Source organism: Amblyomma americanum, chromosome 6, assembly GCF_052857255.1.
Source record: "Amblyomma americanum isolate KBUSLIRL-KWMA chromosome 6, ASM5285725v1, whole genome shotgun sequence".
Taxonomy (NCBI): Eukaryota; Metazoa; Arthropoda; class Arachnida; order Ixodida; family Ixodidae; genus Amblyomma; species Amblyomma americanum.
In genome coordinates, this window is record NC_135502.1 from 95,359,931 (window position 1) to 95,373,943 (window position 14,013).

The 14,013-nt window shown below is 47.9% G+C and overlaps 1 long non-coding RNA gene across 1 annotated transcript; it reads right to left on the reverse strand.

The window, feature by feature from the left end:
• Window positions 1–10,975: 10,975 nt before the first annotated feature.
• On the reverse strand, window positions 10,976–12,077 carry LOC144094847 (uncharacterized). Its single transcript, XR_013306598.1, has 2 exons — window positions 11,862–12,077; window positions 10,976–11,103 (listed from the first exon to the last, which is right to left on the reverse strand). It is a non-coding gene; the product is annotated as an uncharacterized LOC144094847 (long non-coding RNA).
• Window positions 12,078–14,013: the final 1,936 nt, after the last annotated feature.

Here is a 14,013-nt window from a genome sequence, read left to right on the forward strand (position 1 = left end):
TCCTCGAAAATTTCTATGATTATTTTATTTTTGAGCGCAGCTTCTATTTCGTCAAGTTCCTCAGTAATATCGTGAATGATTAGACTGGACCGTTTGCTTCGGTCTTCGAGATCGGTCAGCTTCTTAGCTTGAAAACCCATTACATTCTCTATTGATTTCAAGGTTGTGTGTATTTCCAGGGGCTGCTCGGTGAAGGTTGATGTTTCGTTCAGCTTTTTCTCCATTCTTTTTATTAGGCTCTGCAGATCACTCACCATATTTGAACTCTTAACCAGCACTGCTTTCATTTTGCGGATTTCGGCTTGAATTGACAGCTGGTCGTCTAATATTTGTTCAATAACTTCCTATTGAGTCGGTCCAGGATTCGTTTCGATATCGGCGCAAAGGAGCAACTTGCAATCAATAAAACATTCACATGCCAAGGCAAGACATCGGCGCGGGCACGGCTGGACCACAACACCCCGGCAATCACTTCTCAGTAATAGTCGCATGCGCAGTAAACTAGAAATCTTCTATCACATCTATTTCAGCAAAACCGGAAATGATAAACCTGCCACAGTATTTATCTGCATGTAGTGATCATGCTTTTAAGATGTCATATCTCTTCGGAACAAACTCCCCAAAAATGTCGTTGACTGTACATCTGGGGAAGCGTTTCGTGCTTTTATTCGTGCTTTTATTCATAGAATCACTTAATCTTAATGTTGTACCATTCATATACGCGTGTGTGTGTCTGATTTTTCTGTATTTTATGGCTGTTCCGTGTGTTGTATGAATGTCTAATCACCTGATTATAGCACTTATAATGCTTGATTTCGTTGTACGTTCCCCCTGCAATAATGCCTTCGGACGCTGCAGGTGTCTGTGAATAAATAAAGAAAAATAAGGTGGGTGCGTCCGCTTGGCTTTTTGAACAGTGATCTTGTATGTGCACAGCCGCGAACTTACGAGAGTCAAATGAAAAAAGCTGCATAAACGCGGAATAAAGTTCGCATAACGTCTAGATTTTTAATCAGTCATTTCTAACCGCCCGCGATGTCTGAATGTTAAAACATGCTTAAATTTGATCCTTAGCAATGATATTTCTTTTTTTAATGGGAACGATTTCGTGGGCTAAATTATAGCCTCACTGGGCTCGTTTATATGGCGACGAAAAGTAATAGCGCCTGTTTACTGGGTAGTAAGTGTTTTTAGACCCGCTAGGCCCTAAACCAATATGCTCTTCTCTAAGGCGTTTCTCGTAGCGTGGAGAGGTGGTGTTGGGGAGGCGAAGGCAGACAGTCGAAGATTATCTTCGAACAGTCGACAGCTGCCCCTCGGTAGTCGAATGAAGGCTCTTCTCTAACGCTTCTCGTGAGATTTCACTTGTCCATTCATGAGCGGCAACACAAAAATGAGCACATGAGTAGCGCCTTTCGACACATTTGACCGCGTGTGCTGCTGGTAGCTCAACGTAAAGGGGACCGTGTACTTTCGGTAGGCGAGCGCATTCGAGCAATGAGCCGTCAATCAGTCGTTGGAAAGCTCCAATAAGAGCTTCGCTTAGTGTAGTAGTAGCAATGGTTTACTTAAAAGTAAATGAAAAAAAAACCGAAGGTAAAGAATGTTGCCGGCCGAGGAAATTGGTATCTAATATGTTAAGCACGTGAGCTGCAGCCGGCGGAGGTGAAAGGGAAAGGGAGAGGATAGCGAGGAGAAGTATAGAGTGGAGCGATAGCAAGACATGACTGGCGAGAGCACGCTTAGTGTAGCCCGCTGCTGTATTTTGCAGATTTATATTTTTATCTTTTGTATCGTGCAATGCGGCAAGGCGTGCGCATCCGAAATTCTTTGGGCATAGCACAGTGAGTCACGCTGATTAAAGTCGGTCTACAAATGAGCTGAGCTTTCTCTCAGTCCGCGTGAGCAAAAGGAAATGTAATAGCATTGGTTCACTAATAAACCACTGGAAAGATTTTAGCTCCACGATTCTTTCAGTTCCGAGATGTTTCGAGGAACCGTTGAAAAAAAAAATCATTACTTGTATTTTTCGTGTGAGGAACAGGAACATAGCAGATGCCGATGTCAGCGAAGAAGTGGCCGGATTCTTCTCGATTAAAAGCAAACTGGTTTATTCAAACTTAAGCTTGCAAGATCAAAACGAACTGGGTCATTAATGCGTAGGAGGTTCGGAGGATCTTCAGAGCGTCTGAGGACCTCGCTGACGCGTCTCGTTTCGTCGGCGTCTCTCGTTCGTCTGCCCCGGAAAATGCTCTCGCTCGAATGTTGGAGTCTCGCAGCGCGCCTGTCGAGGGCTCGAGTTACGCCGTTGTTCTTCGCTTGCGTGATGCTGAGTCTCGGGAGATTTAGGAGCACGGATGCGGGCGCGGGAAGCCGTCATGATCGCGTGGTTTATGGGGAACGGAGTCGAATGTCCTAGGCCACGGGGTTTGTGCTTGGACAGGCTTCAGAATGGCTCGAGAGCCATGGCTTGGAGAGTCAGCGTGACTCGAGAGCAGTGCCCCCCCCCCCCTCCCCCTAGGCGTTGTTCCGCTCAGCGCTCACCTCGTGAGCCGGGAAGAGAGTCGGATGCGGGGCGCCTCGTGATCGCTGCGCAGGACCGTTAAGTGCCTTGTGCTGGCGTGTTGGGTCCGCGTGGCGTGTAAGTAAAGGGACCGCTAACACCAAAAATAAGTAAGCGCTCCGAGTAGTCTTTTGCTCAATTAACACCATGGCCCTATTTCATCAGTCATTTGCAGAACACCCTAAGTGTATTTCACCCTACAGTAATGAATCAAAAGCCGTACACAGCCCCTCTATGTACGGGCCCGAACACGGCACCAGCCCGGCCCGGTTCCAGCCCAGGCCCGTGACTTCAAGCCCGGCCCAGGCCCGGCAAAACAGCACAGTTTCCGGTCCGGCTCAAGCAGGCCCGAGCCCGTGCAGTGCTCTAGCCGAAACCGAGCGCTCGACTCTGCCTAGTCACGTGACATCCGCGACACCACTCAACAGCAGCTACGCCGCAGCCGTGCGCTCGCAATCTAGATATACTCCGCTGACTCTGCCAGCGGATTGCAACGGTGCCAGCGGATTACAGCAGCTCTCGGCAATTAAATGGCGGCAGTCGTCATGGATGATCCAGGCGAGACGCCTTGTCAACTGTCTGCGTCTCAGAAGACCGCCGCCGAAGAACTAAACGTCAGTCACTACCACCAAGAAACAACCAAGGCCAGCCAAGCTTTACCACGCTTAACTTCATGACTTTCAAGCTTTTGCTTTGGTTACTGAGGTTTATGCGGTTTAAACCTTTCTATTATATATATATATATATATATATATATATATATATATATATATATATATATATATATATATATATATATATATATATATATATATATATATAAAGAAATGAGGGGCTCGTTTGACAAACTTAGGGCGCAGGGGCTCCCTAAGAGGGGCGCTGGTGAACACTCTCAAGGTTCGCTTACACCCACTAAACAAAAATACCCCCGAGAGCAGCAGATTGGACAGCCGTCGCCGTAGCTCAGTTGGTAGAGTACCGGACGCGATATTCGGAGGTCGTGGGTTCGGATCCCACGGGCGGCATGGTTTTTTTTTCTGCTGCTTTATAAGTAATTTCCTTTAAGCGATAGATTAATATAAGTATTATTATCCCACTAATCAGCACTACACATTAAAAAAATTAAACATTATGGTTTATATATATGTGTGTGTGTGTGTGTGTGTGTGTGTGTGTGTGTGTGTGTGTGTGTGTGTGTGTGTGTGTGTGTGTGTGTGTGTGTGTGTGTGTGTGTGTGTGTGTGTGTGTGTGTGTGTGTGTGTGTGTGTGTGTGTGTGTGTGTGTGTGTGTGTGTGTGTGTGTGTGTGTGTGTGTGTGTGTGTGTGTGTGTGTGTGTGTGTGTGTGTGTGTGTGTGTGTGTGTGTGTGTGTGTGTGTGTGTGTGTGTGTGTGTGTGTGTGTGTGTGTGCGCGTGCGCGTGCGCGTGTGCGTGTGCGTGTGCGTGTGCGTGTGTGCGTGTGCGTGTGTGTGTGTGTGTGTGTGTGTGTGTGTGTGTGTCTATAGATACATAAATATATGAAGGAAGCCAACAGTCACCGAAACCATATATATATATATATATATATATATATATATATATATATATGAAAACAATTTTTTTGCTATGTTGCTATTTTCTTTCGGGGTGTATCTGGCTCACAGATTCAAGGGGAAGGGTGGTGTGGGAGACGGATCGTGGTGCCGCTACCTTGACGTACCGCTTACTCCTTCAGCCATTACCTGTATCTCTCGAGGTGGAGCTAGAAAGGGGCACTCAACTGCTATGGGTGGGCTGTGAAAAGTATACGTAGTTTTTACAGCCTTCCTGGCGGGCGCCACCTTTGGCTCCAGAAAGTGCGGTGAAAGCATAGGTGTTTCCCTATCCCGCTAATCGCTAACCAGTTTCTGGGGTACACTGCGGAAGCTAGCCTGTGGGACCGAAGATGGCAGCCCTCACGTCACGTCTTCTTAAAAAAAAAACAAAATTATGGTATTTTTGCGCATGTTATTAACTGCATTCCAGTTTCTTAACGCCTAGCTGTAGCCGCGCAATGATCAACCATTTCTTCGAGTATCGAAGCGTACTCGCTTGCTTTGCATTACCTCGTCCCTGCTGATGTCAGTGTAGAATACTTTACAGGGAACTGCATCATGAAGGCATCACCAACGTATTAAGACGCTGCTCAAGCGCATAAAAAATTTTGAGGCGTATAGTTGTAGTGGGGGGGGCCTATTGCTTTATTCTAATAAATGCGATGAACTGCGAATAAAAAGTACCGAGACGCGACACTGTTTTTTCTTTGCTGTTCATTGTGTTTGCGAGATGCTTTGAGAGGATCGGATTGGGTTAGGAGCAGGGGATAAAGTATAACCGTGAACACATAAGGAACCTTCGATTTGCTGTGAACATAACTCGGGGTTGGGGGAAGAATTACTCATAGTTGAACGCCTATAGAAACTCAGAACAAAAGGTTGAAAGTAAAATTTAAAGAGAATAAAACAAATTTTCAACTGCTCGTGAAGGGTAGAACAGTTGGCGATAGGCAACAAGGTGCTATATATGGTCAGGGGTACGTGACAGCTGGTCGGGACAACAGGCGGGAAATCGCTAGCAGAATATGAATGAAGAGTGAGCTCCATGTGCCCGAAGAAGAGAGCAACGCGACGAGGCAGGGCGGCGACGTAGCGGCAAGCGACGTGCAAGCGGCCTCGTTGCTTGACCAACCGAGCATAGAAAACACGACCCTAACCTGTTCTCTTTTTATCTCTCTCATAATTCTGTGGGCGTGGCTCATAGCCAGGGCTAAAGGAACATTTTCTCTGTGGCATCAGTATAGCGGCAGCGGCGATGACCAAGCTGGCGTGCTTGAGCGGACGAAGACATTTCACGGAGTCACGGGGAGGTGTGCTTTCTTTCGGTGCCTGCGCACTCTCTCTTAGCAAAAACACCCCCTTAAAGGGAGTTACCGCAGTCTGCTTGTGAGAAAACTATAATATCCAAGCGGGAATATGCACCGCGAGTGATTCTGCACGTATATACAGTTTGTGCTGTTGAGATGGGCCAACTCGGGCCTTTCCCAGGAGACCAAGGTGAAGGGGGATGAGCCATACAGAAGAAACGACGCGGCAAGGACTGGCGCCGTCGGCAGCAGAGGCGGAAGCAGAGCCGACGGCGGCGGCGTCAAGTGTGCGAGTCTGCCCTCGCGTCGCCGGACGGAACTTGATGCTGATGGAAGCTCTAGCTCGTGACGTAAAATGAAAGGCAGCTGTGGCCTCGTCAAAAGTATCGGGTTTCTGACGGCCGGCGGGGCACTATGAGGTCACGTTCACCTGCGGCTTGAAATTCCTTTCCCACAGAGGCGCCGTACAGAGGACGTGCCGCAGTGATGCAATCGACACAGCAGTGTTCGATTACTATCTTTACTTCTTTCCATCAACCGAGCTGCGAGAGAGCATCCGCACCGCCTCCTGCCGTGGGCGGTACGACAACTGCCCACCTGATTGGACGTCGTTTACTTAACTTTGCTCCCTTTCCAGGGACCTAGAGAATACGAAGGTTATTTAACGGCCTCATTGTCTGTTACCGAGACACTCCTATTCCACGCGACTGTATACATATGTTTAGTTTTGGTTCGGTTTTATGGTGATTTAACGTCCCAAAGCGACTCAGACTATGAGAGACGCCGTAGTGAAGGGCTGCGGAAATTTCAACCACTTGGGTTTCTTTAATAATAAATAATAATAAATGTTTTTTTGGGGAAAGGAAATGGCGCAGTATCTGTCTCATATATCTTTGGACACCTGAACCGCGCCGTAAGGGAAGGGATATAGGAGGGAGTGAAAGAAGAAAGGAAGAATAGGGGCCGTAGTGGAGGGCTCCGGAATAATTTCGACCACCTGGGGATCTTTAACGTGCACTGACATCGCACAGCACACGGGCGCCTTAGCGTTTTTCCTCCATAAAAACGCAGCCGCCGCGGTCGGGTTCGAACCCGGGAACTCCGCATGAGTAGTCGAGCGCCCTAACCACTGAGCCACCGCGGCGGGGCGGGTTTTTTAACGTGCACTGACATCGCGCAGTACAGGGGCCTCTAGAATTTGTATACATATATGAAAAGCAACCTACTGCAGAGTTTACTTCGCAACAGAGTTCGACAACGTCCTTCGGAGCCGGGACCTGCTGGGCTGAATGAACAAGACAACCCAAGGGCCCCTCGTCTCCAACAGAGCGCTGCGACACGGTGGATCGAGGGCCGGTACCCATGGCTCGACACGTATATCTCCCTGTAGTACGCCCACTCGTATAGTCCGCTCCAAGTGCATTTAGCCCTCCGTACCCGACAAGCAGACTGTTCTCATTATTTAAATGATGCGGAAGGAGACCATATGCAACAGCCATTCATCTGTTAAGCGCACAGTTGTTTTTCAAAGAGAATGAGCTAACTAGCTCGTCAAAAAAGTGTTACTATGTCAAAAGTGTGACCATGAAAAGTTACTACACGGAACGCGTGCTCATGCAGGACCACGAGGGCTTTCTTTTTTTTCCCACGTAAAATTGTGGGCTGATGTTTTTGCGCTTAAAACGTCGGTTTGAACTACTGGTTGGCAACCCTCACTTGCATTCTTCCAGCTGAAGCACAAACCATCAAAATATATGATACCATCAGTTTTAACGCAAAGACATCTCGGCGAACTTCGGCAGACGCAACCAGCTTCTAGACGCCATCTTTGATATGCTGGGTGAAAAGTTTCTTACAAAAAGAAATCACAAACCTTTTTGATCAACGATGCGCCAGATTATTACGCGGTAACATTTTAAAGCGCATTTAACAAAGTAATTAAAAATTTGAGTGCTTTTGTGCACCAATATTTATTTCGCCGCTGTACACTATTAATGTTCAAAAAGGAACCTTTAGGCCATTTTCCTTGCGCCGCAGCAAGTTGAAATGTACGCACTGCTAAGGATATAGAAAACAGAACTGAACAGAAGGACGCGACCCGCCGTGGTGGCTCAGTGGTTACGGTGCTCGGCTAGTGATGCGGAGTACCCGGGTTCGAACCCGACCGCGGCGGCTGCGTTTTTATGGAGGCATAACGCTAAGGCGCCCGTGTACTGTGCGATGTCAGTGCACGTTAAAGATCCCCAGGTGATCGAAATTAGTCCGGAGCCCTCCACTCTGGCTCCTTTTTTTTTCCTTTATCTCAGTTCCTGCTTTATCCCTTCCCTTATGGCGCGGTTCAGGTGTCCGCCGAGATGTGAGACAGATACTGCGCCGCTTCCTTTCCCCAAAAACTAATTTTCCACAGGACGCACACGATAAGCGCCAATTTACAAGCGCTTATTACTCTTTGATGACACATTTTATTGCATATGGCCTGATGTCATAATCACAAGCAATGTTATGCATGCAATCCAGAAGTTCGGCCATCCCTATACCCTATCCGCTGTACTGCGGCCATTTAGATTTCCCTTCCTGTGAGTGCGACTGATGGATCGCTTACACACGTTCCTTCATCTGCAGTTGCTATCAAAAATCCTTTAAAAATTTTCATCCAACTCCCTTTCATGCCCAACTATTGATTTTTCGAACAGTGGTTTGTATCTTCCTTTGCAGCGGATACGCTACGACGCTAGATTTCCGGGACGGATAATCTGTTCATTTGTGTTTTGTACCCTTGGTAGCGCGCACATTTCAGCATTATCGATAAAGTGGTCCCTGTGTTAGCCTTATTAGCTTGCGAACAAACACCTTCACAGAACAAAGCACTCGCAGACAGTGTCACCAGGAGAGCGCAGACAGGAGAAGCAAGGAGAGCAGAGGTGATGCATTTTTTTCAGTGTGCCCAGACTATAGTATAAGGGGCACGCGAGTGATTTGTGAGCGTCACGAAAGAGAAGGCTTCGCAATTCAATGAGAACTACAACTTTCTTAACGCCGTTGCACGCGCACAGCATCAGCAGACACGCGCGCACATACTTTACATCATCCGCCCTTCAGTTCAGGCTGTCAACGCGGAATCTCGGGAACACTTTTCTTACTTTCTGCTCATTCAAAACAGTAGGGATTTTGTATTTCATTGTTAGTGGTCGGTGCCTGATATTTTTCCTCAATTAGTGTTTCACTTATACGGTTCTGTGTGGTAGAAAGGTACAAATAATTAATTAATAAGTAAATAAATACAGAAATACATATGAAGTTCTGAAAAGTGTCTTACGCTCTGTGTGTAATACTGGGTGAATTTGTATTTTTCGGTACAAAACAACTCGCTGTCAAAGTGCTGTGAACGATCACATTTTTACGTTTTTATCAAATCGGATATATTCCAGCAAATAATTTCAGAAAATTTGATATCGCTGTTTATTTATTTAGACATACTGAATCCTCAATGAGGCTATGGCGTAAATGGGGCAACATGTAAGAATTAACGTACAAAAACGTCATGGAATAGGCTTGCAAGAATTTTTCTAGCGGGAGAAAAAAATATATTCCTGGTTAGATATCCAAGCATGAATGCTGCGAGGAACAAAACACCACTTGAAATTAGTGCGAGCATTGTAGGGCGACGCTCATTTGAGGCTTCGTTAGTGTTTTTGTATTGCATTGCTTTGAAGAGGGCGACCACCGCCGGACTGCGCACAGCTCTCTTCGAACATTCAACTCCACTGGGGCCACGCGGGCACCCATAGCCCTCCCCCTCAAGTGGACATACCGAAGCAGTTATGTACTTAATGGAACCGCTAAGGCGATTCCGGAGCCCTGCACTGCTCAGTGAAAGCAGGTGTGTCCTCACAGCCTAGAAAGGAGTGGGCGAGCAGCATCAAGCAGCTATTTCCGGCGTTCTGGGTACTCTTCGGCTAAGGGTTCGTCGCGTGAGACCAGGACACGCAACGGCTCTATACACCTTTCATTCGCCTCTGTCTGGCAGCGTGCGAGCTTCCATTTCAGTAATCGAAGGGGCGTTATCTTCCTGCGCACTGGCAGCCCGCTATTCCCTTATGCTCATATATGGTCACCCTATTCGAAATGCCTCTAATGATGCAACACAATGGCACCGCGTTAAGAATAGTTCACAAGCGACTGAGCGAACTGAGTTATGGAGCGGCGCGTCGTGGTGAAACCTTTTACACCCGTCGTTCTGGCCGCTCAAGCCGCCTTGACGGCTCGGAACAGGTTTTTGCGCCGCAGTAGCAGAAGTGGCAAGCGTTTTTGCTCGCATGTGAAACAGTCTTTCGGCGCTGCCGAAAGGCTGTGATTTCGGTGGCTGAAGCTTGAGGAAGTGACCATATTCGACCAGCGGCGAGCCCAACGCATTGCCGCCTACCGGGCGCTGCCTAATTGAGCCAACATTTCTCAAAGCGGACGCCAGTCGAGAAGGCAACAGGCCAACACCTCGACAAGCCAGCACATTTTGTGCATGTTTGTCGACCCGTAGATATTTTCAAAACAGCGATAAATCACGTGCGCCCACTGTTGAGGTACAGAACACACGCTTGCAGTTTCTTTTTAGGATTCCGTCATTTAAAGGTATACGCCTGTTCTATTGTGAACCGTTAATAGTGCTAATTTTCGGAAACTGTCCTTCATATTTCAGAACCGCAAGTCCGTTCGGAGCATATGCCCTACAGTGGAACATAACAAGGTATTCCGAAGCTTCGAATGCACGGTGCATTATATTCAATAACCCAAGTATAAGCAGCACCACTAAAAGCAAGTGGCTTTCTCCGCACATGGCGACAGACGTGGTGTGGCCGCACGTGGCGACCTTCGCTTGCCGCCTGGTTTCGACTTACGAATGTCGCGTTATGCCCGGAGGCGAATACTTCTAGTATAGGCAACACCAGTAACCGGATGGGCGCAAACGCAGTGACCGAGAGCACAAAAATTTTGAAAGTTGCTATGTACAGGAGATGACACTAGCGACTTTTAGCAGAGCGGAGACGAACTGATACCACTCAAGAACAAAGCGGCGGATGCCTCTCAAAGGAGGCCCAGCAGTAAATGGCGTCGACTGGTTTTCATGACGCCGTAGTTAATGCCATTGAGCCGTTGTTATTAAGGTGGAAGCCTTACTTGCCCCATTACGCAAAAATTCGTGTGTGCCACGCGTGTGCGTGTAGATCGTGACATGACCTGCACCACATGCTATCACTACACCTTGAAACAGCGCTGGTTGCCTAAACTTCTTCGTTATTTCATGACGACTTTTAGGGCAAATGTCCCAACGGGAATTTGCAGTTTACAAATCGAACCGTTAAGTTTTCAGTCGATAAGTTTCATTTTTTCGTCCACTACGATTACGCAAGAAAGTTATGGAAGTATACAGAAGGCGGCGTACGCCCGGCAAGTTTCCCTCCCTGAAGCAAGGCTCGGTGCATATCCATGCTACTATGCCATTGAAACCACCAGGAAAAGAAAAGAGAAAAAAAAGTTACTGCACACATACTTTATTTTCCAGCACCAGCGGAGACAGGATAGCAGTTGGTCCTCGCAGTTACGACAAGTCAAATCTTGAATCAGCGCGAGGTGTCCCGTAGTGGCATCGGGATCTAGACCATGATGCCTGGAAGGAAGAGGAAATGCGTACCCGCATTGTGTAAGGCCGCTTTACGCTTGAGTATCAAAACATGACGCAGTTAGTGTCCGTAATGAGGCAAGGAAAGCGCCACTGCTGGTTGACGAATTATGCACCACACAAAGATCACCGTCAGAGTACTGCATGGTACGCCATGCCGCTGTGAATATTTGGGGTGTTAGCGCAGCACGCGGCGGCATGAAGGGGAAAATTGGGCAATTCATACTCAACATAATAACTGCCATATGACCTAACGCAGTCGCCAAGAACGCGCATGCAATCAGACGGTGTAAGCAACTCCTTTTTAGGTACAGCTGTCACATGCACTGCAAACGTATGCGCTGAGCGCATGCTATGGGATTCGTAGCCCATTTGCGTTAGGTTCATTGATAGAGTAGCACATGGGACGAGCGAAACCCTACTGGAAGCATAAGTCAGGGGATTAGGGCATATATGCGCGGTACACAGATAAACAAGCACGCACAAAATGAACCGGTAACATTCTTAGAGGCCGCCTATTGTACCCAGCTGTGTCAAATAACAGCTGCTGGGGCGTGCGAGTTTCTACCAGATTACCTTGTGCTCCCTGCAAAGCCCCATCATGTCTGGTCGACAAAAGAGCTCATGAACCATATTAGCCTGGTCAAGTTCAAACTCCGTCCGAACGGCGATCGAATTCCCAAGTAGCACTCGCATCCTCGCGTATTGCTTGAACAGACAAACCGAAGAACGCCGACTGCCCTCACCTCTGACGCACCAGGTGCCTCCGCAGGGCTTGGGGCAGCACTCGAGGCCGATGGCGGCGCACTCGCCCGGTGTGCACACGGTGTAGGCGCAGTCGCTGAAGACGCCTTCGTTGCTGGGGCAGGCACCCAAGACTGGGGCAGACGCTGCGCACAGCAGCAGCAGGACCATCAGGATGGCAGCGTTGGACTTCATCTCGGAGTGTGAAACAGTGGACTTGCTCCTTCGACAGTGACAGAGTGCGTGAATCTGCCTCCCCACAGGCAGCCATCTCCGTATATATAGCCGCAGCGTTGGGCGCTATCTACCTCTAGGCTAACAACAATAGAAGAAGCAAAGAATCAGCGAAGGACACTAGTTCTTTTGCAGACGTGTTTTTTCTTCAATCATGCAAATATACCGGAGATGATACTCGTGATCAAGAAACAAAATCACAGATAAGCAACACCAGTTTTGGACATGTGAGAGACCGGCCGAAAGGGACGTATTGAATGCTGAGTAGGCGCAAAGATATAGATACCAACAAGTGTCAGTACTCACCGAGCACTGAGGGATTCAATCTTTTCTTGTAATGGAAAAATACTAGCCGTGCAGACAAAATGCATTTCTCCTTTTTGTTTATATAGGAGGGATTCAATACATTGCGTATCACCAGGCCTAGCGCAGATATAAAGCGCTAGTCTTCTAAAAGGGTGCCAGCGTGCATGCCGATGGTTGTAGGCATCCAGCTTAAAGTCCCTGCATGGAACCACGTCCATGTATTGATTACAGGAGGCTAAATCTCATAAGCAAGGTTCAGACCTGCACCATACCCAATATCGAGGACAGTATTTAAAAAGTTAACAGTGCTGAATATATATCTACGTTCGACCTTGTTCTCGGCTATTGGCATGTGCAAGTGACCGAACCGGCAAGTAAATATGCACCATTCATCTCGTCCGCAGGGGCATTCCGTCCTAAAGTATTAAGCTGCGACTTAAAGAACAGTCCCTACTCCTTCTCATCCCTCTTGAATAAGGTATTGAGGGGACTGCAGGACTCATACCTGCCGTATCCAGATGGCGTGACGCTTTTCCCGGATCGTGGTCGGAGCATATAACGCCCCTGCGAACAGTTCTTGACCGTTTCCGCGATGCTGACCTGACAGTGAAAGCTCAGAAATGTCAACTTGGACCTGCAGAGATGACATATTGGGGTCACATAGTGGGGAGAGGCCACCGCCGACCATCTGAGGTGAGAGTGACTGCTAGGAGTAATTTCCTGCAGCCGCGTACTAAAAAAAAAAAATGTGCGGTCATTTTTGGGAGTAGCCAGCTGCTACCAATGTTATATCCCACGTTATTCAGAACTTGCCATTCCTCTCACTTATCCTCTCAGAAAAACGGAGCCAGAGATCCTTCTCTGGGACGAAAAAAAAAAGAAGGAGCACGCTTTCACAGTGTTCATAAGTGCGCTAATGAATCAACCTGTGCTGCAGGAACCCGACTAGTCGAAGCAATTTGTGGGACAGTGCGTGGTATTGCGCCAAAGAGCCGAGGCGGAGGAAGAGCATTCGGTGCTCTATGCTAGCCGTAAGCTGACGTTACAAGATGAAACGTATAGCGCTTCGTAGAAGCATTGCGCCTGCCTTGTACGGGCAGTGAAGAAACTTGAATGATTTATTGCCGGCTCGAGGTTCATCATTGAAACGGACCATCATCCTCTCACGTGGTTGCAGACTATGTCACCTAAAAACTGTCCAGTACTGCGCTGGAGCCTCGCATTGCAGCAGTATTCTTTTGAAGTTCGAAACAAAAAAAATGGCAGTGGCTTAAGTTGGCTAACCCTGGAAATCAGCGAAGCGCAAGGACGCTTGCTAAGCGTCTGAGGCTCGCCCATGGCAGCTGCGCTACTCGCTCGCGTTTTATACATGCCACGCGACCACGTGGCTATGACGTGGTATCACATGGCCTTACGACACTAGCATCGGGTGTCATCGCGTGGCTTCACATCACCCCATAGGATGTTCTTAAGGTCAATCCAAAGGTCACCTAATGTCAAAGGTCAGAGGACAAAGGTTAACTAACCGTTATGTGTCAAGGTGAGTGGTTAAGGGTTCGACATCACAACTGTACCAAATATGTTCATACACAGCTAACGTTTTGGGGCTGAAGG